The sequence below is a fragment of the Anas platyrhynchos genome, chromosome 3 (genome assembly GCF_047663525.1).
Source record: "Anas platyrhynchos isolate ZD024472 breed Pekin duck chromosome 3, IASCAAS_PekinDuck_T2T, whole genome shotgun sequence".
Classification (NCBI taxonomy): Eukaryota; Metazoa; Chordata; class Aves; order Anseriformes; family Anatidae; genus Anas; species Anas platyrhynchos.
In genome coordinates this window covers 19,310,284-19,335,354 of record NC_092589.1, presented here as the reverse complement: position 1 = coordinate 19,335,354, position 25,071 = coordinate 19,310,284, and the positions used below count along the sequence as shown (strand labels likewise).

General features: G+C 44.0%; 1 protein-coding gene across 6 annotated transcripts in view; it reads right to left on the bottom strand.

Annotated features, from left to right (window-relative positions):
- Positions 1 to 21,574, bottom strand: part of LCLAT1 (lysocardiolipin acyltransferase 1) — a 113,975-nt gene extending 92,401 nt beyond the window's left edge. For 2 of the 6 annotated variants that reach the window (XM_027453650.3, XM_027453648.3), the window contains exon 1: positions 71 to 223. The gene's annotated coding sequence lies outside the window, so the exon portion shown is untranslated. Of the gene's footprint in view, positions 1 to 65; positions 224 to 12,325; positions 12,448 to 14,115; positions 14,182 to 21,484 lie in introns of those variants that run through there. The other 4 variants (XM_027453649.3, XM_027453647.3, XM_072035481.1 and 1 more) reach the window with 3 other exon arrangements.
- Positions 21,575 to 25,071: the final 3,497 nt, after the last annotated feature.

The following is a 25,071-nucleotide window of genomic DNA, read 5'->3' as shown; positions in this document are numbered from 1 at the left end:
CGCGGCCCCGGCCTCGGAACCCAGCCGAAGGAGACCCCCGGGGCCGGGGCCCGGCCTCGCCTCACCTCACCTGAGGGGAGGCCCCCGCCCGCTCACGGGGCCGCCCCGCCGCCCCGCGCCGCCATGGCCGCCGCCATCTTGGCGCTGCGGCCTCCGCCCCGCCCCGGCTCTTCCGGAGGCGGCGGTGAAGCCGTTGCCATGGCGCCGCCGCCGCGCCCGGCCTGCCTTAAAACCACACACGCGGGTGGTTTTCGGCCACGTTTTGCAACAGTTGGTTAAAATGAGAGGAATTCATGTTGCACCACCTCTCCTCTGCCCGCCTTCCTACCCGTGCCAGGCTTTTCCTCCCCGAAGCAGGGCCGCCAACGGCCGTTGGGTGATGCGGCCGTGTGGTGCAATAAATAAATAATAGAATAAAATAAATAAATGTGGTAAAACAATAATAAAAATAACAACAATAATAACAGTAAAATCGTCTTAATTCTGTCATTAGCTATAAAGTGTGACAGCTAATCTGCCCGAGCGTGCTGCATTACAGGCAAAGTACCCTCCTGCTGCTGGCAACGGGTTTTCTCGTAAAATTGTCAGTGAGGCAGGAAAAAAAGCAGCAGCAAAGGGCTGTGGAATGATTTCCAGTGCTGTTAGGGCAGGCCTGGGGGCGGTTAGTCCGAATTCTCTCTGAAACTGGCAATGTTTTCAGCTTTATTGCGCTGAACTTTACAGCTGCGCGGTGTTGACTCAGTTAACCCTGTTGTACTCTTTCCACACACGTGTTTTTATAAGGTAAATGGATCTGGTGAAACCCTCAGCCCAAGAAAGAAAACTCCAGGAGGTTTAAAGTGAAGCTTTATGCTTTTTTAAAACCAAGCCAAGCCCATGGCCTGCTCACTGGAGCTGCTGGATAAGGGCCAAAGTGATCTGGGTTCTCTTTCTGTCCCCTTAACCATTTCATGTGCATGGCAAACACATCCCTCAGCAAATCTGTAAAGTTCAAGTACCAGGGCAAAACCTGGCCCAAAACCATTTTGAGATATATTGCCCCATAGCCACCCCATTGGTGGGATCCTTGTTTTCTGCTGTAGGTAATATTGAGACCAACATCAGCTCTTGGGAGGCACCTATCATCATCATTCATTGAGAGGGCATTGCCTTAATAAGTACCATTGTGGAGCTGAAAATCATGAATCAATTTGGCCAATACTGAAAATAAAAAAATTAGTAAATGAAAATTCCAGGAATCTCATCCTAAAAATGTTGGACATTCCATTGTCATCCCTTTTCTTTGTAAAGCCAAACATTAAAATTGATTCAATGCTCAACTGAATTCTCAGAGCACTTTAAATCCTTGTCCAAAAGCCTCTCCTTCAAACCACCTATAGTTTCAAAGGATGCCTCAACCCTTCATCTTCTTACTATTGCGTTGGGCCAGGGCTTGCCCTCACTGCTAGACACTTTCATTAACCAGTTTTTCAGCCTCACAGATGAATAAGTTGGTCTTTCTACTGGATATCACCATATTGTCCCTCCAGAAAGGTTCTGTCAAAAAGGTCAGACAGTCAAAAGACCAAATGAAGTACCTCTATACCACACATCATGAATATAAAACAGAAGGAGCTGGTAGCCACTGCCTATCTAGAAAAATATGACATGATTGCTGTCACAGAAACTTAGTGGGATTTAAAAAAAAAAAAAAAAAAGTGGTGGGGAAGATTGATTGCATGGAGCTGTCTTTGAAGAACAGCAATGCATAGGTTGAGAGCTTGCATGTGAAAATTAAGAAACCAAACCAACACAGGAAACTTCATGGTTGGTGTCTTCTACAGGCCACCCGATAGAGGAGGGGATATTGATGAAGAGCTGTTTTTTCAGCTACAGGATACAGGAAGCATCATGCTTGAAGGCCCTGATCTTGCTAGGTGGCTTCAACCACCCTGACACCTACTGGAAAAGCAACACAGCAAACTGCAAGCAATCCAGGAGACTACTGGAATGCACTGAGGATAGCTTCCTAGCAGAGGTGATAGAAAACCCATCCAAAGGAGATACACTGCTGGACCTGTTGCTCACCAATGCCGAAAAACTTACCAGAGGGATCAAGACTGGAGATACCCTGGGCTTTGGTGAACATGCTCTGGTAGAATTCTCAGTCTCGATGGATTCAGGATGGGCAGAATATAAAATCAAAGACACTAAATCTCAGAAAGGCAAACTTTTGGCTGTTTAGGGCACTAGTGCAAAGGATCCCTTGGGAAACTACCCTCAGAGATAAAGGAGTGAATGAGAGATAAGAGATATGTAAAGACATTTTCTTAGGACACAATATCTCGTGGTAACGACACTGTTTTTTGCTGGGAATGCTGTCAGGAGATACTAACTAAAGACGGATGAGAAAATGTGAAATGCTATACAGCTTTGCTTGTTACAGCACCAATGCCTGGCTATACAATCTTCCAGTTAAGACTTTTTACTTATAACTGTGGAGAAAATAAATTGTTAAGAAAGATTAAAACATGTAATGGCGTTTCTATTTTCCATAAAGAACACAAAGCAATTTTGTACATTTTGTAGAGGTATCATTTTGTCTATCACATCGTTGTGTAGCCTACTGTGAAGAAGAACATGACAGCTTTTCAACCGTTCAGCATGGCAGTACTAGAAAATACATAGAACTGCATTTTCAGTCATAGCTACACAAGCAAAGCATGCAATCCCTCAAACCGCTGCAAGATGAGTTAACATAGCCATTTTGTCAGAATGCAAGAAGTCTACTCAAAAACTATACATGCAGTCATATTACCCCTGCAGTTTTTATGAAAGTGGAAAGTACAACTTCTACAGCCAAAGACAACAGCGAGGGGAAGAAAAGAATGTTCAGTATTTAGTGAAAAAGGAAGAATCTGGCTGACTGCAAATGTATGTACATTTCAAAAGGCTTTGTTAAAACTATTAGGTAATGGCTTTATGTCCACAAAAATAATGCCATTTGAAGTTTTGTTTGAGCTTTTGACATATTAGAAAGAAAATAAAATAAAAAAATAAAATTAAAAAAAAAAATCTTGGATTTAATTTAGTCCCAAAACAACTTTGGGGAGAGCTGGAAGGAGGGAGGCCTGAATTCCACCAGATTTGCTCCCTGTATCCCTCAGCCTACCTCCTTCCCTACTGCATTAATCTTATCTCCTCCCCACACCACAATCAAAAACCACACAAGGCAAGAAGTGGTAGGTACAGGTTGGCCAGTGTGTACCAGCTGCCAAGAACAATAATAATGTTTTCTCACTGGGGGCATGAATTTAGTTCTCTCTCCTCTGGCATGCTGTCAGTATTAACAGATCTTGTAGGAATGTAATTGTTTCTGAGACTGCTACCCTTCCATCAAATCGGACAGAAATTCCTCAGATGTGTTCAAAAGCTATTAGAGGGGAACTTGCAGCCAGACTAAAAGCCACTGTGGCTGTGTAAGGAATACTTGTGTGGAGAAAAAAAAAAAAAAAAAAAAGAGATTACTGGAGGCAAGGGGAGGGGGGTGAATTAATGAGAACTCTCTGAAAGGGATTGGAATTAAAAATGATTCAAACTTTTTAGTTGTGCTAGCACTTGAGAAGTAGAAAGTGAAAACAGGAGCTGAGGTAAGCTACTGTCCATGCACTGCTAGGACTTTGAAATGTATAGATGAAGATAAAAGAATTTAAGATATCAGTAACACAGGAGAAGAGCATTTTTTTTGGCTGTAACTAGTGTAGGCTTTACAAAAGGTTTTCAGTGATATGATTTGCAGAGTGCTCCTTTAATTAGTCGTGTGATGGCACAGCTCACCAGGAATTACGAGTGGCATCATGAAGCTCCTAACAAGCCACTAAAAGTGACGACAGAAAGGAGGGGAAACTTGAAACAGGCTTCACTGATAATAGCAGTGCACCTAAAACATTTTGCTTTTTAATCACTATTGCTTAGTTCTGTGTTTTACTTGCAGACAAGGCTCCCTTGGGGCCTCTATCTGAACTGAAAAAAAAAAAAAGAGAGAGAGAGAGAAAAAAAAAAAAGAAAAAGCTCATGTCTTGTTCTTTGCAAAAGCCTCTGTCACTGTAACATGAAGACTCTCTAACAGCTCATGGTGTACATGGTTAAGCTTGCATCAAAATATTTTCAGAATGTGACCCACAAGCACCTTATCAATCTGCTGAGGGTCTGGGTCTACTGTTCACATGGCTATTTCCTAAATAAGATCGGAATGTGTTAAATGCTTTCCTAATGGTCCTTTGCCATGTAAGCAACTGCAGAATTAGCCTCAGAGTTGTTATAAAGTAGTAAATTAAAGGAGTGGGAAGAAGAGGAAGAGGAAAGGATTGTGTCACAGGAAAAAGATAAGAAGGGATCATAAATGCAACAGGTGAGAGGTTATAAGATGCTCTCCCCAGAGACTTCCAACCCAGAGAGCATCTTAGATGCCAACATCAAAACCTCTAGGCACTCTGTCCTGAAACCTTCTGGGATTGCTCAGAACTAATTCCTGTGCTCTGCCCTAACACACTTTGTCACTCATTTGCCAAAACTGCAGCATTCCATATCCACCTGGATTTTTCCTCTCTCTTGAGTTTTCTATGCAAATTCCACTGCCTATGAGAAGAGATGAGGTACTTGATACCTGGGTCATTCACCTGCTTGCCTTCATTTTCCTACTTTTCTGGAGGCTTCAAGATAAGGATTTGACAAGTCAACATAAGGACGTTCATTTCTCCATCTTCTTACAAAGGAAAGCAGATATCAGAGCCAACATACCCGCTTAGATAGTGAAATTCATTAGCTGCTCATAACACGCCTAAGCTGCACTTGTTAAATTTTTCAGAAACAGCAGAAGTAGGGAAGGGGCCCTAATTCTAAGGGCATCAGCACAGCAGTGAACATCAGAACAGGGAAGGCAGTGACAGCATGGAAAGATTGCACTGATTTAAGCTAGTGTAATATTTCTGGTGCCAGCAAGGTAGGTGTACATCTCTGGAAACAGACTAAACTTGTTCTTCTGCACAGTCCCATGAACAGCAAACAATAAATGCCACTGTTTACTGCCTTACAAATATAGTAACTGGTACAGATGACATAGGGAATTTAGCCGATTTGAGAAACACTAGGAGTTTAGTGTTTTAGCTATCAAATTCAAAAGGCATCTGCAGGTATAACCATGAAAGGTTATATAAATTACTGTTGTTTTTTCAAATTCCCCAAAGCCTATGAGAAGATGGATTTAATTCAGAAATATTTATTTGACTTATTGGCTGTTTGGTTCACAGGAGACTTCCCCCAAAAGGGCAATAAAAAACAAGACTGCCTTTTTTGAATTACAAAGATTTTACACTGCAGTCCATTCCAGTCTTCTTAAACATACCTCTCTTGTTTCAAATACTAAGAAATTCCATTCATCATGTCTCAGAAATTTCAGAGATGGAAATTATCTACTAAGTCCCATGCACCATCTCCTAAGCAGTGCAGAATTGCTCCTTGCAGTGCATTAGTATTTTTAATATTTTCTCCATAATGTCAAAACCAAACTGAAGTGTTTTAAATTGCTTTTCATGTTTGTATAAACAAATACAGGGTGTATTTTGGTGTGGTGTTACAGATGTGCCAGAGAAGGAGGCAAGAAGTAGCCAGGATAAATGGCAGGTGCCAGTATCAGGGTGGTTTGTTTTGTTGTTAATGCGACTGGTGCTGCTTGCGATGGGCTTTCAACTCTTCCTCTGTGGAGAACAGTCACTCTAATGTCAGTCATTAGCAATTTGCTGTTGGTCAGTTGGGAACAGCATGCTTCCTACAAATTGCTTCCATTAGTCACCAGTTCTGGTCGAAATAATGGGCTAGGAGGGAGAACAAGTCCCTGTGAAACAGGAGTTAACAGGATGGGCAGAATGTACATTATTCTAAAATATATACTTAACATTTTTTGGATGCCAAAAAGTAGCGGAATTAGATCAGATCTCTCTTACGTTGGGGTCAGGCTAGAGCTGAACCACTAACATCCAGCAGAACCATTTGAAAAAACAAGGCTAAAGTACATGAGATCACTGTCTGGCAACAATACAGAAGTACATTTGCTTGTCTCTGAAATGCAGTCACCTCTGGCTTAAAACATGGCAGCTGTTTAACATAAAACGGTGAGTGTGCTGACCAATATGCCTCAGAAAAGGATGAAGAGGGAGAGGAAGAAGAGCATGGAAGAGTCTCACCAGTCCACACCCGTTGGATTCCTATCACCAGCCTGTTTAGCAGAAGCTCCTATGACAACCACGTGGTGTTGTCAGTTCAAGTACTCGGTGTTTTGACAGCATTTTGTATCACTGAAAATAAGTGTTTTGACACGACAGAAAATAAAAAGGAACAAAAAAAATGTAACTATGTACTAAATAGAAAAACGCTGTGGCAGAGAAAACAGGTCAGAGTCAGCAGCACATCAACATTTGGCAGTCTTTCTCAGCAGGGTCTTCAGCCTTCCCACCACACAAAAGGAGCTTTGAGATCACGCAGGTCGTACTGGAGCCCATGAAAACATATACTGGAACTCAAATGCAGGCATGTTCAACAGCAGTGCAGAAAGAAAAGCAGCAGCCTTTGAATCCAGATCTGCCTGTCTCTGAACCAACATGTAGGAGACTAGACAGTTGTCCCTCTCTCAGGCTCAGTAGGATCCTATCCTATCTCAGACTAAGTAGGATCCGAGAGACTGGGAAACCAAGGGAGCATTACTGCTGTCCCCAGAGGAGGCAGCAGCACCTGGACAGTGGATGGGGTCAGAGAGGCAACAGAGGAGCCAGGCTTGCATAAGCCATTTTTCAGCATTACACAATGGAGAACAGTAATAACTCTAATGAACTTTTATAATGCATTCCTATGGAGATTTAAAGTGCTTTGAAAAGGTAAGTAAATATTATGTCGTAAAGTGACAGATGGAGAAGCCAGAGCAATGAGGAAATAATCGACTTCCTTGTAGCTCTACAGAGAGTCAGAAGTGTGGTGGAATGCAGTTAAGGTCTGCGGGGCTCTTGGAGGGCACAGGTCTGCTGGAAAGAAGGAAAACTGGCAGGTTAGGAAGAAGTTTTCCCTAAATAATGAAACAAATTAGAACAGAGAAGCACATTTCAAAATGGGAAAAGATGTTTGGTGAAAACAACAGTGAAGCATTTTGGGTTCCCAAGATTTTATTACCTTTTTCTAATGCGAGCCAAGGGATCCTATCCAAGTTTCCAGAGATTATTCCTCATGGGAAAAGCAAAGGCCTAATAAAAGACATAGCAATTGCATGGTATAAACAACAACAACAAAAAGATGCCTTTTGCTTAACCACCTGGACAGATCCAGCATGATGCAAACAAAATTTGGGATAACAAGCTGCGCAACACAGCTCACGTCTACAGGGGCTTGCCAGGCTGAGGCAGTAAAGCAAGACAGTGAGGTGGGGAGTGAGGAAGGACAGTACTGCCAGTAGCACGCTCCTGCCCACAGTCTTCATAGCTCATAGTTTCGTAGATCAGATTATGTTGTTCACTACTTGCCCTGCAACACAGAAATTGAGCTTTCATCAAAAACTCAGCTCTTCCTTTTCCTGGACTGAAATGAGAGCTCCGCCATGCAGCCATGGGCAACATACAGATCTGCAGGAATAGCTTTGTCTTACCTGTGTTAGCTTAGATGCCAGTGACTTATGGAGAAATATATGTCCTGTCATATGAAATGCAGTAATTAATAATGATCTGCATTTCTCTGGCTGCAACATTTAGCAATCATTCATGATTGTGGCATGATAACAGGCTGGTGATCAGCCAGGTGCTACTCCCATTTCTTGTTGGAGAGGTTGAGAGCACAGGACTACTCCATTTTCCCATTTCCCACTCCAATCATCCTGTTTGTTGTTTGGAGGGGCAGAGCAAAGCCAACACTTGGGTGCTGTATTTGGGCCTCCTCCCAGTTATAATCTTTCCAGAGTAGTATTGCTGCCAGGGAGAGACCCCAGTAATGTCCCTGGGGTGTAGGAGGCACTGCTGGGGTAGTGAATGGTGGGCACTTACATCTAGATCATCCTCCCTGGCTCCCTCCTCTGACGGACTTATCCACAGACTTGGAGGCAAGCAAGGTGGAAAAGACTCGGCCAGCTTTGCTAGAGAGGCTGTGTATCTGGCTATCAGAAGGAATTCCATGATTCTGTGGATTTGATGCTGAAGATATGAAACCCATCACTTCTTCAAGCAACTTTTCTCATCTGCTCTAACTTGTGGGGGACAGGATCTGGCATCCTGGGTGAGAGCAACCACAGCAACAGAGGCCGGCGTGGAGGGAATTGGGCTGGCTGCAGGAAAAGCATGTGGCTTTCCAAACATCTTGCAGTCCAAAGCAAAATCAGCAGTTCTGACGTGCTGTGAGCAATAAACAATGAGTTTTGTCAGCACGTCTAGAGGAAATGATAATTCTCAGAGCGTGAATGATGAAATGTTAACCAAGGTGGAGGCTTCAAATAGTATTGTGGTTAGGAAAGCATATGTGCAGCGCTGGGGAGGAGCTGACACTAAGACAAAGAGACCTAACTGAGGCATTAAGATCATCCAGGTCTCTCAACCTACTCCCCGGTGGTGGTTTCTCCTGCTTCAGATGGTCCAGTGTTTCTGCAGGAAGGGAGATTTGCACTGTTGTAACCATCACCTGAGTCTGTCCTGCCTCCACGGACCTTCATCACCTACCACTCAGCACTGTCATTCAGTCCTCTGAGACACACAGCTCTTGGGTCAAGCCAATTTACTACTAAAAATGCATTGCAAGATTGATTATCCATCTTTCCCATTCTTTTCACTGATAGGCAGCTCTGATTGCTCTGGTCTTTTCAGCTTAAGATAAAGCTTAATGGATTCAGTGGGAGGGTTTTTGTTTGTTTGTTTGTTTTTTAATAGGTTACTGTGGCCTTGATAGAGCCCAGAGCTTAAATATTTTACACATCTGTCCCTTACTTTCAGGGTCGAAAAGTTTGTCTCCTTTGCTCAGAGAACATTAAAACTATACACCATAAAACACATGAAATATTTCCAGTCAGTCCAGTGATGGGTACCACCACCATGCATTAGAAGAAAATGAGTGAGAACAACTAGAATCAGAGAAAATGATACAATTATTCATAGTAATAATACTAATTTAGTAATGTCACCGTTGTAGAGGTCTGTTGCAAAAAAACAACCTTAAGGGTTACCCTAGTACATGTGACAGAGGACATAGGTGTATATTAGTGCATATGAGATCAGATTACACACGTACTTTTTCCTGATGCAGCCTATGAGACATGGATCTTTGATCTTTCTCTCCAACCACCCATTCCGAGGTTGTTTTAAGAAAAATGTCAGTCCCATTATTTAATGCTGGAGAGAAAGAAAGAAAAAAAAAAGCTCTGATGTTCTGTGGCTAGCGTTACCCTCAGGCATTTCTGGTGTGCTTCTGTTATAAATTAATTTTATATGTGGCCAGGAAGCACAACATCTTATTGCATCATGTAAGAAAGCACCATATTTCTTCCCTGTTGCTTGTTTCCAATCTATGTAACCATCTGGTGGCAGAGTTCTGTCGCACATTGCAGTTTCACGCCTGAGCTTCATCTTGAAAGAATAAGATCTAATGGCATTTTACTTCTCTTCCTTTTTAACTGTGTCTTTTTGTTGTGCTTCCCATTTTCAAGTATGACAACAATTTTCTTTTCTACCAAAAAATGCTTTTACCACTTCCACCTCTGGGCAAATTTATTTTGAGTAGAGCTAGGTGCGTGTGTTGATCTGCTCGAGGGTAGGAAGGCTCTGCAGGAGGATCTGGATAGGCTGCACCGATGGGCTGAGGTCAACTGTATGAAGTTCAACAAGGCCAAGTGCCGGGTCCTGCACCTGGGGCGCAATAACCCCAAGCAGAGCTACAGGCTGGGAGAGGAATGGTTGGAGAGCTGCCAGGCAGAGAAGGACCTGGGAGTGATGGTGGACAGTCGGCTGAATATGAGCCAGCAGTGTGCTCAGGTGGCCAAGAAGGCCAACGGCATCCTGGCTTGTATCAGAAACACTGTGACCAGCAGGGCTAGGGAGGTGATCGTCCCCCTGTACTCGGCTCTGGTGAGGCCGCACCTCGAGTACTGTGTTCAGTTTTGGGCCCCTCGCTACAAGAAGGACATCGAGGTGCTTGAGCGGGTCCAAAGAAGGGCGACGAAGCTGGTGAGGGGCCTGGAGAGCAAGTCCTATGAGGAGCGGCTGAAGGAGCTGGGCTTGTTCAGCCTAGAGAAGAGGAGGCTCAGGGGTGACCTTATTGCTCTGTATAAGTACATTAAAGGAGGCTGTAGAGAGGTGGGGGTTGGCCTGTTCTCCCATGTGCCTGGTGACAGGACGAGGGGGAATGGGCTAAAGTTACGCCAGGGGAGTTTTAGGTTAGATGTTAGGAAGAATTTCTTTACTGAAAGGGTTGTTAGGCACTGGAACGGGCTGCCCAGGGAGGTGGTGGAGTCACCATCCCTGGAAGTCTTCAAAAGACGTTTAGATGTAGAACTTAGGGATATGGTTTAGGGGGTACTGTTAGTGTTAGGTTAGAGGTTGGACTCGATGATCTTGAGGTCTCTTCCAACCTAGAGATTCTGTGATTCTGTGAAATTAAACCCTGCTGCTTTCCAGGAGTATCCTCACACCATCCTTCCCACCAAAGGCTGGCCTGTGTTTTATCATCTCCAATTTTTGAGGCACACTTAAGAAAATAAGTACAAAATACTAAACAAGGAAAAGTAGTGAAAAGCCAAACACTCCAGTTTGTATTAGTGATACTGCAGGGTTTGAGATGATGATTAGCAATACTGTGGTATTTGCTAGAGGGACACACATTTGTCAGAGAATATGAAGGCTCATCTGAAGTATGATGAACATGGTTTCTTTCCCACCTGGTCTTCATTTCTCTTCCCATATCTCCTGACCAAGCCAATGTCTGCTTCACCACTCCTACGATTTTCACAATGGCAACTCCAAAACATGTCTACTAAGCATTAGAGGAAAGGCAGAGGGTCATTCGCACAGCATAAAAAAAGACATTCATTGGTCCTATTAAGCCAAGGTCCATGCCATGTAGTCTTGAGCAGTGTCTACTGGCACAGTGCCTGTCAACTCAGTGCTCCCAGCCCCTGCATACGTGGGCAGAGCTCTGCAGTAATAGAATTGGATCATTTCTGCCATGCTTATAAAAATTGTAAAAAGCCATGACCTGCCCGCTTCTGTCACCATGACTTGTATCCCATGAGGCTCTCCTTGTCACCTGGTTAATTTGGGAACTGAGACATGGATAAGACAGGCTGTGTTTGCTGGTGGTCAGAATAGTTCCTCTTAGATAAGCCTCACACTCATAATAGAAGCAGGGAAATTTGAGAAAATGCATCTGATGGAATTAGTGTGACCTTTCTGTCAGGTGGTTAAGAACAGAGAAAATATTTGATTTAATATACCCCCCTTGGTCCCTCTTGATAAAGGATGATAAAAAGATGGATTTACACCACTTATGTAGATTCTTTGCCACATTCAGCTAAGCTCAAACCTACGCATTACTCTTAGGGATGAAGATGTGGAGTTAGAAATTATTGGGAAGGTGTGAGTGGAAAATGCTGAGTTTGAAGGATTTTTATATTTTCCAGGTTTTTCACATGACAGTCTTTTGCCTAAATAACTTACACCTTGTGCCCATCCTAAACCTAGAAACCTATTCAGAAAACCTAAGAGAATCCTCCTGAGATGCTTGCAAACTATCTTTCCCAGAAGAAAAGAGAGGTTCTTTCTCATTTCCTTAAATCCTCCACTAAAACAATATAACACCTTGACTCCAGAACACAAAGAAGCAGGATCATAGTCAGGACCAAGGAAGGAGACTACATGGAAAAGACAGAGATAGACTGGAGATACGGTCCAAATAGTAGCAGAGGCAACAGGAATTGCCCATGGGCAACTCTCCAGGCAGATTTGCTCATCTTTCTCTCCCCTACACAGCACTGATGACCAAGGAGAGCTGTGTAGACTAGCGGGTGTTACAGCAGAGCTGTGCAGAGCACTGCTCAGAATTTGGGTAACACAGCCAACCACTCCCCTGGCTGCCCAATGCCTCCTGTGAAGTGAGCAGAGGTGAGAGAGGCTGTCTGGGCAGTTTCAGTGAGGAGCAGGGCTCATCTTCCCCAGCAGTGTTGAAACATTTCCTTTTAGCTCTGTTCTTTTCTCTCTCTCTCTCCTCCCACCCTCCACACCCCCTCCCCCCCCTTTTTTTTTTCTCCAGAAGGCACCCATCCAAGTGGCCCTACATGCTGCCTGTGCAGTGTAGTTGTTTCCTGTTGAGTAGCTGTCAGCTCACAGCAGGGGAGCTCAGTGGTGGTAGTTGCAGTGATCTCTCTTTTGAAGGGTTTGCATAATGCCCCGGGAACTCCTGGAATGAAAAAGAGAGTTATGTAAATAGGAGATATTCCTGCGGTCATTACACACTGCAGGAAGATCCTGAATCACACTGATCCTATGAATTTCTTTCATTCATCTCAGCTGATGTCAGCAGTCCAAAGAATTTTAAGCACTTGGATCATACAGAATATAGAAATACCTGTATTCTGGCTAGCTGCAAGAATTGAATAGTAAGTATGGCTCCCTGGTGAATGAACAGGATATCACAGGCTTATTTTGTCTTCCAAATGGGTCAGAGTTGAATTTCCACATTTAATTTCTCTCGATAGGTTAGGTTTTTACTTGGAGTTATAATTCGTAACAGAAACACCTCCAGATTTTCTGAAGATCCTTAAAATTATTATTTTTTTTTACAAACTGCAGTTTGTTTTCTGTTTCTAATGAACAACTGCATATTTATATATATAGTTCAGGCTTATGCACTCAGCCCATGTTCTACATATGCAGAACCAGTAACCTTGAATCAATCTGTATCTTTTCATGACAATTCTAAGGGGTATTAAGATTAATTAACCTTTAGAGACAATAATGGCCTTTCCTGTGGTATTCCTATTTGTGTACATATTATCTTAAGTAGTGGCATAATATTCCTTGCTTCAGATACCAGTGAGCCTTCTGTGCCTGGCAACCTCATGGAGAAGATCCTCCTGGAAGCAACGTCAAGGCACATGCAAGACAAGGAGGTGATTTGAGACAGCCACCATGGCTTTACCAAGGGCAAATTGTGCATGACCAATCTGGTGACCTTCTAAGATGGAGTGACTGCGTCATAGTTGACAAGAGAAGACCAAGCCATGTCACCTGTCTGGACTTCTGTAAGGCCTTTGACAAGGTCCCATGTGATATCTTGATCTCCAGATTGGAGGGAGGGTTTTGAAGGGTAGACCATTCAGCAGATAAGGAATTGGCTTGAAGGTTGCACCCAGAGAGTGGTGGTCAATGGCTCTATGTCCAAGCAGAGGCCGGTGACAAGTGGTGTCCTTCAGAGGTCTGTCTTGGGACTAGTGTTATTTAATATCTTTATCAACAACATAGGCAATCAGATCAAGTGCACCCTCAGCCAGTTTGCTGATGACACCAGGCTGAGTGGTGCAGTTGATACAACAGAAGGAAGGTATAACATCAAAGGGACCTGAACAAGCTTGAGAATTGGGCCCATGTGAACCTAATGAGGTTTAACAAGTCCAAGTACAAGGTGCTGCACCTGGGCTGGGGCAATCCTGGACATGGGTACAGACTGGACGAAGAACTCATTAAGAGCAGCCCTGCAGAGAAGGACTTGGGTTTTCTGGTGGACAAAAAGCTCAACACAAGCCAGCAGTGCGTGCTTGCAGCCCTGAAGGCCAGCTGCATCAACAGAGGAGTGGGCAGTATGTCATGGAGGTGACTGTCCCCCTCCACTCTGCCCTCATGAGGCCCTGATTGGAGTGCTGCATCCAGGTCTGGATCCCCTAATGCAAGAAGGATGTGGATCTGTATTTCTGTATCCACAGTAGATAAAAATTAACCCAGTCGTTGCAAATTGGATATACTTCTGTGTTTCTTAGTGAAATGAGCTGATTGCCCCAAACCCTTGTTGGTTAGCAGGACTAAGAGCAACAATCAGAAGTTGTCATCTCATCTAGAATCACATACTCACCACCAGAGCAGGCGGTCTCTCCAACTGTCTCATTTTGCAACAAACTGCTCATTTAGCTTCCGTAGCCTGAAACAGATGGAAAGACATCTTGAAGCACCTCAGCTCCAAAACAGGTTACTCAGAACCTTCCAGGATCTGGCCTGTTTTTGTCAGAAGAGATGCAGGTGTGGTGCTCAGCAGCTGGGTAAATCCCAGTGGAGGGCTGCAGGATTTCTGCTAGATGCTTCGTTGAGCACAGCACAAATGGATCAGCATCCTGGGTCTGCTCTGATCACTACAGAAAGGAAAACAAAGGTCTAAAATAAAATAAAATCCTATCAAGGTTAATCTTTCAAAAGCTGTAGTTCAGCTGAATGCCCTCTTCCTTGGTATTAATTACGAAGACTCACTCTGTAAGCCGTAAGTGAAAAATGAGTGAAATGTAAGCTCACTGCACTTGCATTTAATATTTTGCTTGCTAACAGGGCATCTATTCCACCATGAGCAGAATTCATTGAGCCTCAGGGACTTCCTAAAACACACAATCCCTTTAAATGAGCAGTGATCTTCTCTGCTGAATCTTCAATCTCATGAACTAATAAGTGATGCTAAAGGCTCATTTGCTTTAGGAGCTCCCAAGGGAGAAGGGACCAGCATCAGAGCCAACTCCAAGTGCAGAGCATGGCTCTGAGATGAGTGTGTACAAAGAAACAGATTCCAGGCAGTTTTATTTTTGTGGCAGAGAGCACTTCTTCCTTGGCATGCTAGCGCTATCCTGAAATCTGTGAGCTGTATCCACTGGCATAAAAAGACCTCACTACTAACAGTCTTAAGCAGGGAGATCAATAGTAATTTCCACAAACTCTGCTCTTTCACATCCCTCTTTCACATCCCCATGGGATAAGCAGCTGGATGCAGGGCTGACATTCTGCAGATGCTGGGACTGGGGTCTGTTCCAGGAGCAGCACTGGTGGTGGCAGGAGAAGGAAGCAGCACAGGGGAAAAGCAACTGAAATTCATTACTTGGAGAGGTCACGGGGGTCAGTGACAGAGACACTGAATGGATTTTTCCAGTCATTTTGAGCTGAGATTTGCGCTCCGTAATCTGAATGCTTTTATCTATTTCTGAAAATAGACAGGAATTTTTTCCACAGGCTGCTCCAATCTGGCCATGGAGATGCAGGGAAGGATTACAGGGATAAATTCAGGTTTTGTTAAGCAAGCATAGCGTTTCCAAACCAAACATAGACAGCTCCCTTGCAGTATAAACACACATACAACAGTTCTTCTCTAGGAAGGAGACAGCCCCCTGCGAAACAGATGCAAATGATAGGTGCCATGCACTGCCCTGGGGTCCTTAACTGCTGTTTTGAATGCTGGTTGTGTCTCTGGGCCAGCTGTGCTAGAGCCAGTGAGATCAATCCAAGGCTGCGGAGACTGATCTAGATTTGTTTCCCTGCTGAACGGACGAGTACAAGTTTACTCGGTGATTATTTTCTGTTTCACTCACATTTTGCTGCAGTTAAGCTTCCTCTTTTGCTTAGTCATGTCCTCTTTTGGCAGAGGCTTCTTTGAAAAGAGGGCTGATTCTAGAAATTAGGACAGAAACCATTGGGTGGGTGTAATACAGCCATTTCAGGGACGAGGAATTGATAAGAAGCCAGCTTTACTTACTAAGACTTTTCTATCTATCTGGAGCAGACAACAGGATGTTAGGGGCTGATTTTGGTGTTCCTTAAGGGCTTTGACTCGAACATGTACTTGGCTGTGTGTATGCCAATACCTTGGGGTAAATTACTGTGGAATAGCACAACCTGCAATCTCACTGAATCAGCTGTTCTCACAAGGTTTTAACATTTTCTTGGTGTCCCTCTGTCCCACCAGCCCCATGGCTCACCTGCCCACCCTCCCTGGGTTGTGCAGTCGCTCTCACGCCTGGCTCCTTCCAAGTGCCAGTGGTGAACCAGCTATGCTTTTCCCTTACTTGCATTTTAGCTCCTTCATTTTATAAAACTTTTTTGTGTGTGTATAAACAGTTAGGTACCAAGACCTGTCTGCAGGCTGGGGAGACTTCATGGTGCTTTGTCTGTGCAGAGGTACCACTGGTGCAGCAGATCAAGAGCTGTGCTTACCATGAAGTGGACCTGCCTAGCCATGCCACGGTGGCAACAGATTCACAAAGTAAATACCCTAGAGCAGTAATTCCAGGAAAAAATAAGAAAGAAAATGTAATTCCATTAAGCATGCAATTATTAATGACTGTAATATCTTTGTGGTGTGGAGGTACGGACCTGGGTGGAAAGCAGTGCATGTGGATGGGCTCACCTCCAGACCAGGGTCTGCAACAATGCAAGCAAGCCTTGGCAAACCATGCCATGAGCTGCTGAAGTATTCTGACAGCTCTGAAAGATGGTGATGAGGAGAGACTGTCCCCTGAGAGTCTCCTCAACTGGAGATTCAGAGGGGAGGAGGTCCCCTAGGAGGCAGCCAAATCCACTGAGCTTCAGATGTTTGACAAAGAAGTTTTTACATCAGCCCTGGTCAGACTGGAGCTTGAAACATCACCATCTCCTGGGCAATGAGAAAGTCTAACAACAAAGCCCAAGTAAGTGTTCAAAGGAATTTGCTGTGGGCCGAGATGTTTTTGCAGAAGACCCAGGATTTTAACCCCAATGCCAAGGATTTTAACATGGTGCTTTGCTCAGAGAACTCTGCACTTGCTCCTAATGGTCCCAACAAGTAGAGTGCTGTGTGTACCCACAGCAACGCTGGATGGGCTCTGTGCTATCAGAACTCCAGCTGGCTTCTCTGCTTCTCTCCCTGCCTTCCCCAGTAAACAAACAATGGCAGACTCCTGTTTAGCCTTGTCTATTCTGGGATCTCTGACAGTCCTACTGATATTCACAGTTATACATGTTTACACTGATAGGAGACTGGCCCATATTGTGCAGAGATAATAACAGTACAATTTGATATTCATGAGGTGCTGATGATATCCAAATATAGAAATGGAGTAATTATTGCTGGCATTACAGGCTGGATTTCAAAAAGCAGATAAATGGAGAAATGGATATGCTGTTTATTGCAGCTTCAACAGTAACAACAGGAGAGCTGTCTCACTTGATTAGGCAAGGGCCAGACTGCAGAAGACAGAGCTCAGGGCAGAGGGATGAAAGGCTAGGACACCCTATCAACAGAATGGAAAAGCACAGAAAATCTGAAAATGCACCTGATGCCAAGCTCGCCCCATTGCACATCGCTATACAAGACACTGATAAAGCAGGTTGACAGTACCATGAAAACCTATTGTGTAGCTGACTGGAAAAAACATTGTAGACTTTTCTGCCAAACCCCCTTAAGGAAAGACGAAGCCTTTGGCTTCTGTAATCAATGCATGTCTGCAGCTGGAGCAGCGTGCCAGGCTGTGATGGGAACACGCTGGATGCCAGTCCCAAACATTTGCACCCCCGGGCAGCGAGCCTTGTCCTCTCTCCACGTGTACATACCCCAGTCACAACACTTGTGCAGTTGCCTATAGGATGAGCAGGGTGTGCAGCAGCCCTGCACACTAGTCACTGAACGTGCACTTTCCATAGCAGGGGATATATCATCATCTCATAGCTCAAAGCCAAAACCTCTATTTCTGGATAAGGTGACACAGAGTTCTTCTTTTTCCATAAGGTCTTAGGAGAAAATGGCCCTAGGACCTTCTCCCTGGCATGAAGCAAGGAGCCCTTCTGTCTCAAAACTATCACATCATGAACCAGCTACATCACGTCCAGTAACAAAAGGGCAGTGCTCTACAGACAGTCATGATAGATAATGGCAGGGGAAAACACACAAGCAAACAAACATGGTTCCCTTAGTCCTTGCTTTTTAGATTAATTTTATGGACCTTTAGCTCTTAGAGAAGACAGCAAAAATAATGGATACTCGGGGCTTCTCAAACAGGCTGCTGGTTGACTACAGACTCCTTACATACAGGGGTAAGCACTTAGCTTCAGGCTTGCAGGTTGAGACCATTGAATGATTTTCTAACAGAATCTCTCCTTTGTCAAATTTTGTGTGGTTGTGTACCTGAGATTATATGTATTTGTGGTTGCAGCCTTATCTCAGTCTCAAAAGGGTGCTAAGCAGTATTAGTTACCTAATGACTGGGAAGATGTCCGTCTGCCTACAAGGGCGGCCTTTGGAGTTCCCATGTAGCAGTGATACCCACAGAGCCGAACAATTGTGCTGTTTGGACTGCCAAAGACATCCAGGATGTAAAGCTATTCTGTGCAGCCATTCCCTCATGTCCCAGTGAGGAACCCAACCCCTTACCCCTGTTTTCACTTCAAGCAAAGCCAGATCTGCTTTGACTTTGACCTTTACCACTGCTATGCTTAAGAAAGCACTCACCATCTTCTGTTGCTAGAGGGAAAAATGCAGCACATGGACAAAGCCAGCCTGTTGTCCCAGAGATCAAAAGAAGTGAAGCCTTCAGGACAGGACAGGAGCTGTAGGTGCATCTTGGGTTTGGTCATCAGTCTGACTTTTGACACTGATTTTATGAAGTGAGATATGAAAGGGATAAAAGTTAGCCACCACAGACCCTGGTCTGAAAGTTGACTGCAGAGGGGATTTTTCTTAGAGAAGTAATTCCTCAATCAGCCTCCTATTTAGGTGATTCCAGAGTCCTAAGAGTTAAGCAGCAGACTAGACTCTAAATTTCTCCAGGGTTTAGGGAACCAGTGCTTATATGTGGACTTCACATGGATCACCTCAGGGCATGAAGAACTAAAATTATTCACATGCTCTGCTGCTCTGCCCTTCCTACATCTTATCTATGAATACTAGCCGAAAAGGGAGAAAAGGAGAAAAGAAAAGGGAAGGAAAAAATTCTAGAGTTGTAAATGAGAAAAAAAAAATAGAGGTAAAACTGCATAGCAGGTACATGGTGTTTAATATGTTATTTTAGGTTTACAAATATTGACCAACACTTGAAATGCACTATACATGTAGGTTACTGAACTGTTTTGTTGTTGTTGTATATGTTTTTTTGTTTGTTTTCTGTCTTGTTGGGGCAGCAGGGTTGAAATGGACTTGTATACCATTCTGTCAGGCACCATCACAGGATTTTTACCCAAGTTTTACAGATGGGGAAACTAAAGCACTGAGAAGTTACACGTCTTGGCCAGGGACCCACAACAAGTAACTGGCATGATTTTCCTGGGAACTCAGTCTGGTTCTTGGTTGCCAACACTCTCAAATGAGAATGGTCTTGATTAAACCGGACATGCATGGGGTTTCGCACTAGCTCTCCTCAGCAGCATGAGCTACACGACTTTGGGGATGCTCTCATGCAGTGCTTGGCTTTGTGTTGGCATAATGGAGAGAGATGAGAGATTGCACCTGGTCCAGTGTCAGTGCCCAGAGGTCACAATGACTGGGCAAATGGACCCTGATCTCTCAGACTAGGTTCAGATTTGTCTGCACTAACTCCCACACTGACAGATTCACCAGACATTTTGCTTAAATAACTGCTGTGGGATCTTGTCAAACATGTGTTCAGCTGGATAGGAATTGCTCAGCCTGGAGGGAATCTGTGCTAGCTCCTTTGTGGCATGGTGCAGAGAATTCAGGGCACATACTGGAGATTAGAAGGGAGTTAAAAGAAGAGGAGAGAGGGCGAAAAAAAGAAGAAACCCCAAATCTTCGCTTTACATGTATGTTGTCTTACATACTTTGCAGAGAAGTATGTCAAAAGCATGTCTTTACACGTAGCCAGAGTTCAGTTTGCTGTCTGGGACAATGAGGGTGGAAAGTGGAAATAATTATTGTTTTTAGCTCAGGTTACATGTCCAAACCAAACCTCCACAGCTGTCTTTCCTCATAACTTTTTCCACTTCCGCTACCTGCAACTCTCATTTTGGAATGAGTGGTGGAAAGTCCTTGTGGGTCATGAGAAAGGATCAGGCCTCTAAACATGTTGTTATTCCTGTTTTCCAGCTCTCAGCACTCACAAAAACAGATGATTAAATAGGTTAGGCAGCAGTCAAGTGATCCAGCTCTCCTGACAGGTGCGGAGAATTCTCTGCAGAGAACAAAACTTCTGGAGTAGTCATTTTCCCTGCTGCAAATTTGCTTATTATACTTTACAGCCAAATCAATGCAGGTGCTGCAAAGAAGCATCATCACCTACTGGAACACCCTTTCCTGCATTTTTGCTCAGGCTTAATACTAAAATACCTTGTCTGCAATTTCCCTTTAACAGGCTTAAGAGCAAATTAGCATCTCTCCTGGCTTAACAAGGCAGAGCTGTGTTGGTTTCTGTTTGTTTGTTTAAGACAAGCCTCTTTCCTACAGGTTGCACAGGACCTAAGAGAATGGGCTTTGACTTTCATCCAGGTTTCTTGTCATGAATAATAAAATAAATAATAAGAATCAGTAGTTCAGTATCTACACACATGCCCACACCCTTTACCTAGTACTGAAGTTTCTGAATTTAGAACAGTCTTACCCCTTAAAAACAAGAACAAACCAACAACAACAAAACTGAAAAAAGATCACAAAGTCTGTGTCTTTCCTCCCACAGAGTCATGGGGTCTATTAGATATCCACACCAAAGAACATTTCCTGCTGATTCACCATCATCCCTTCCACTGAGCTGATGTTACTTCTCCTCAAACATTTAGACCCCTCACGGCAGTATTATTTGCAAAACACACAGGTATTACCTGGAAAAACACACAAAGTGCACTCTACATTTATTGGAAGCTGTGGGAAGCTTTAACTTGCCACCACGTTTCCACTACCCTCCTATGCCCCAGGGAGAGACCTGCACAGTGTGTAGGTGATGAAACACAGCACGAAGCTAGTACGAGAGATCAGAGGAAGGTAGATGGCAGAAAAGAGCCCACAAGGCCTGCCCTAGAACTCTCTCAGATGACTTTGGAAGCCAGGACATCATGGGTAATGACAGTGTAAGGGAAAATATAACAAGGGAATATTAGAGAAAGGGGTCCCTGGAAGGACAGGGCTTCTGGCTTGCGGTAGGAATGGGTCCTCTTCATCAGCTTTCCCTGCTGCTCCTAACTGCATATGCTGGGCAAATTCCTTGGTGTCTGATGGGAGAGGGGATGAAGTCACTTCATCCCATGACGAAGTGACAGGTTAGGGAGAAGACTCAAGGCCTCTCTTCCGTAAGAGTGTCTGACAAAGATGAAAAAAATTCAAAGTAAATCAACATTCAGAATTCAACTTCAGAATTGCTTAAGACCTCCTGAAGACAGACTCCTACTGTGCTGGGGTACACTGAGCTGGCTAGCATGGTGTTACAACACACCTTATCCAGCCTCCCTGTGCTGTACACCCTCTGTTCTACTAGGACATACCCACAGAAACTCACAGTATGCCAGGGCAGCAGTTCCAGGCCCAAAACAGCTTTGGTCACCACGCCTTGAGCAGGAGAGGGTTCAGCAGAGGGTTTGCTAGTACTAAGGTGGGGCAGAAACCTGAGCAAGCACAGAGGGCACCTATTTCACACTCTGGCAATTGCCCACAGCTGACAACAACACAGAGAAATGAGTTAACCTAGCCCCCAGAGACAGCCTGAAGGAGGGACCCCAGGTTTTCAGGGAGGAGAAGCACAGTCCATTGCGTCTCTGCGCCCTCCTGGCATCAGTGCATGGTCTCTTGGACATGAAAACCTCCCAGCTGCTGCAGCTGTTGCCCAGCAGGGCTGGCAGTGAAACAGCCTTTATGAAACACATAGCCATCCCATCAGATGTGACTTTTACTTCAAAAGTGCTGGTGGTGTTCTCAGAGAGGCCAAAGCCATCGCAGCCCTTGCTGCACGCTTAGGGTCACTAGCTCACTGGGGTCTCCACTGCAGCAGCGTTGGGGCCACCAGGCTGACTCGTCTGGGAGAGGGGGCCTTGCCCAGACCCCCACATGCACATACTTCAACACAGTCATTTCTTTGCACTACCAGAATAGGAGCCTTGGGAGATGAGCAGTTCAAACCCTAAACAACGCTGCAAATACAACAGCTGGCTTAGGCACTTCTAGCAGCCCTGCTGCCTGAGAGGAGAAAATAAAGCTGCTTGCAAAATGAGTGGCAGTGTTTTTCATGTACATGTGCAACTGGGAATCATTCAGCTATAAAGAGAGAGTTTAAAAAAAGCTGGATAATTTTCTTTTGTCCTTTATTTTTCTGCAATGACACAATGCAAAGGGCAATGTTATACAGATGGTCAAAAATGAAGCCATGTAACAAAAGAGAAAAGAAGCTGGCCTTAAATATTTCACAGGGATCCTTCACAATTAATTATGGGCCAGAAATAAAAGTGACCCATGCAGCTCTGGTAGGGATAACTGGGAGTTGACTCTCCAGCGTGTCTTCTACACCATACCAAAAAGCTACCTGAAAATCCCTGACTAGAGTCAGCCAAATTATTTGGAGGTATTCCGGGGCCTTGGCCAACTCCAATGTCTTCTGGTTTATGAGCCTTGTGGACCCTAAGGCATGTGTGCTGCTGCTATTCACTGCAATGGATTCAGACTGGCTCTCTGCTATCTATATTTATCACGATCCCCTCAGGAAGTGCTTTGGCAGGATTTTGTAATGAAAACCCTGCCCAGAGCACTCTTTGGCATGCAGTGAGCAATCTTAAAATAGTGCACTGACATACTGCAATAATTACTCATATTAACACTCTTCATTGTGCAGTGTGCTGTTTTGTCCCCATTGCCTCGTTCCTTCCACTGCCTGGTGCTGGGTGGGAAGGCAGGGGAGAGCTGGGCTTTCTTAAAAGGTAAAGTTCAGTTCCAGGCTCAGATCCAGAGCCCTGAAAGCAGCTCCAATCTGATCATGATCTCATCCATTACACAAAGAGCCAACACCAGCACTGTGATTTTCTGCCAGACCCAAACGTCACAGGTGTTCGGACAGGATATCTCAGATCCTCTTTTGCCCATAGGTGTTGTTTGAAGAAAACATTAAAATAAATGAGCATAAAAACAGAAACAGAGAATGGCTTTGAAAGCACACTGTAGGAGAAGGCTGGTTCCTGGCTGGCTATGTACTGGCTTCCAGTCTAACCCATGTTTTCAGGCTTTTATACTCTTAGGAGTAAATCTTCCTGCACTGTGATAACTGTACACATCATTTTGCTGTAAAAGGCTAAAAAAAAAAAAAAGGCAGTTTTCAGTCAGAGGATAGATGGGAAAGTGAGGAAAACTTTGCTTGAGGTTGATAGAACCCACAAAGCTTCTTTTTTTTTTTTTTTCTTTTTTCTTTTTTTTTTTTTTTCTTTTTTCTTTTTTTTTTTTTTGAAAAGTGTTTTCCTCTTTTCAAACAGAAAAAAAAAAAAGAAACCATTTGAGTTGTTGAATTGTGCGTTTTGAACATCTGCAGAGTGTTTTTTCTGTTGATGACAAAATGAGCTTTTAAAATACCTTTCTACTCATGCCTATTTACCTAAACACCTAAACTTGCTGCATAAAAAGAACTCGATCTAAAACCCATCCAAATCAGTACAAAGAACCCTAAAGACTTCGATAAGCTTTGTTTGAAACCTCAAGGCACATACAGTTGCTCAAAGTTCCTATGGAACTTTGTTCCGTGGTCCAAACAAGACACAGATTTATAATTACGTAGACCAGGATTTCTGAATAGATGTTAGTAACTGCTTAATCACTGCCTTACAAGGGTAGGTGATACTATGGTCTCTTCATTATACTCTCAGAGAAAGAGAAGTTAGGGCATGGAGGCAGCTACTCTTTTAAATCTTTATTATCAGCAAGTATGCTGTTCATTTTGAGCAAATTAGTACCTGATAACACACATCATTTATCGAAAATCACTTATCGAAAATTTATCGAAAATTTATCGATGATCAGAGAGCTGGAGCAGCCTGTGAACACAGGCTGAGGGAGTTGGGGTTGTTCAGCCTGGAGAAGAAAAGGTTCCAGGAAGATATATGGAAGAAATTCTTCAATCAGAGGGTGGTGAGGCACTGGACTAGGTTGCCCAGAGAAACTGTGGATGCCCCATCCCTGGAGGTGTTTAAACCCAGCTGGATGGGGCTTTGAGCAATCTGGTCTAGTGGAAGGTGTCCCTGTCTATGGCATGAGGGGTAGAATTATATTTAAGGTGCCTTTCAATCCAAACCATTCTATGATTCTACAGTTCTGTTACCTGCTGGTATAAGATGTGATCGCATGACAGAAAGCCATCCTGCATGCTATATTTCTGTATGCTAGCCCTTTGGACTGCCATAATGTTATCCAAGGAGCTCAAAGAACTTACTGACTCTTAGCCATGCCTGCACAGCAAGTTGCTATCACTGTAACACTTCTCCACAGCACCATTTTTCGGATACAATGAAATCGAAGATGTGGGAAGATGGGTTGCCCAGCTCCACTGAAGCTCAAAGAGGCAGAAGTTAGCATGTGGAAGTGGGGTCCAAGCTGAAACCTCCCTCATCTTTGTGCAATCCTTTTGCTCTTTAGAGAGAATGGCAGGAAACCAATAGCGTCAACATCAGGAGAGAATGGCAAGAAGTGTTACTCCAAAAAGTACACTTAAATGACTCAAACATGCATCTGCCTAGAGCAGATTACACCTCAGCATCAGCGTAAGCTAATTGCTGGAACTCAAATAACTGAAGTGTTACCCTAACAGTCTTATTAGTTGCAGATATGTTGGGATTTGGATTATATTCACTGGGCAACAGTCATCCGAGGATCTGTTTTTTGGTTTCACACTAAGGTTCACAGTTCTGCTTCCTGGATGACTAACTGACACTTACTGAGGAGAAGCGAATAAACGTATCCCCAGTGAGTAAAGCACTGTGAAGAAGCACAAGGGGTATGTCCCTTCCTGGCCAGTTTCCAAATATTTTCTGGATGGGGAGCATCTTTCAGCATATTCATAAACAGCAAAATATGACCAAAGGAACAACAGCAAACTGAATCAACGCTCAAGACTAT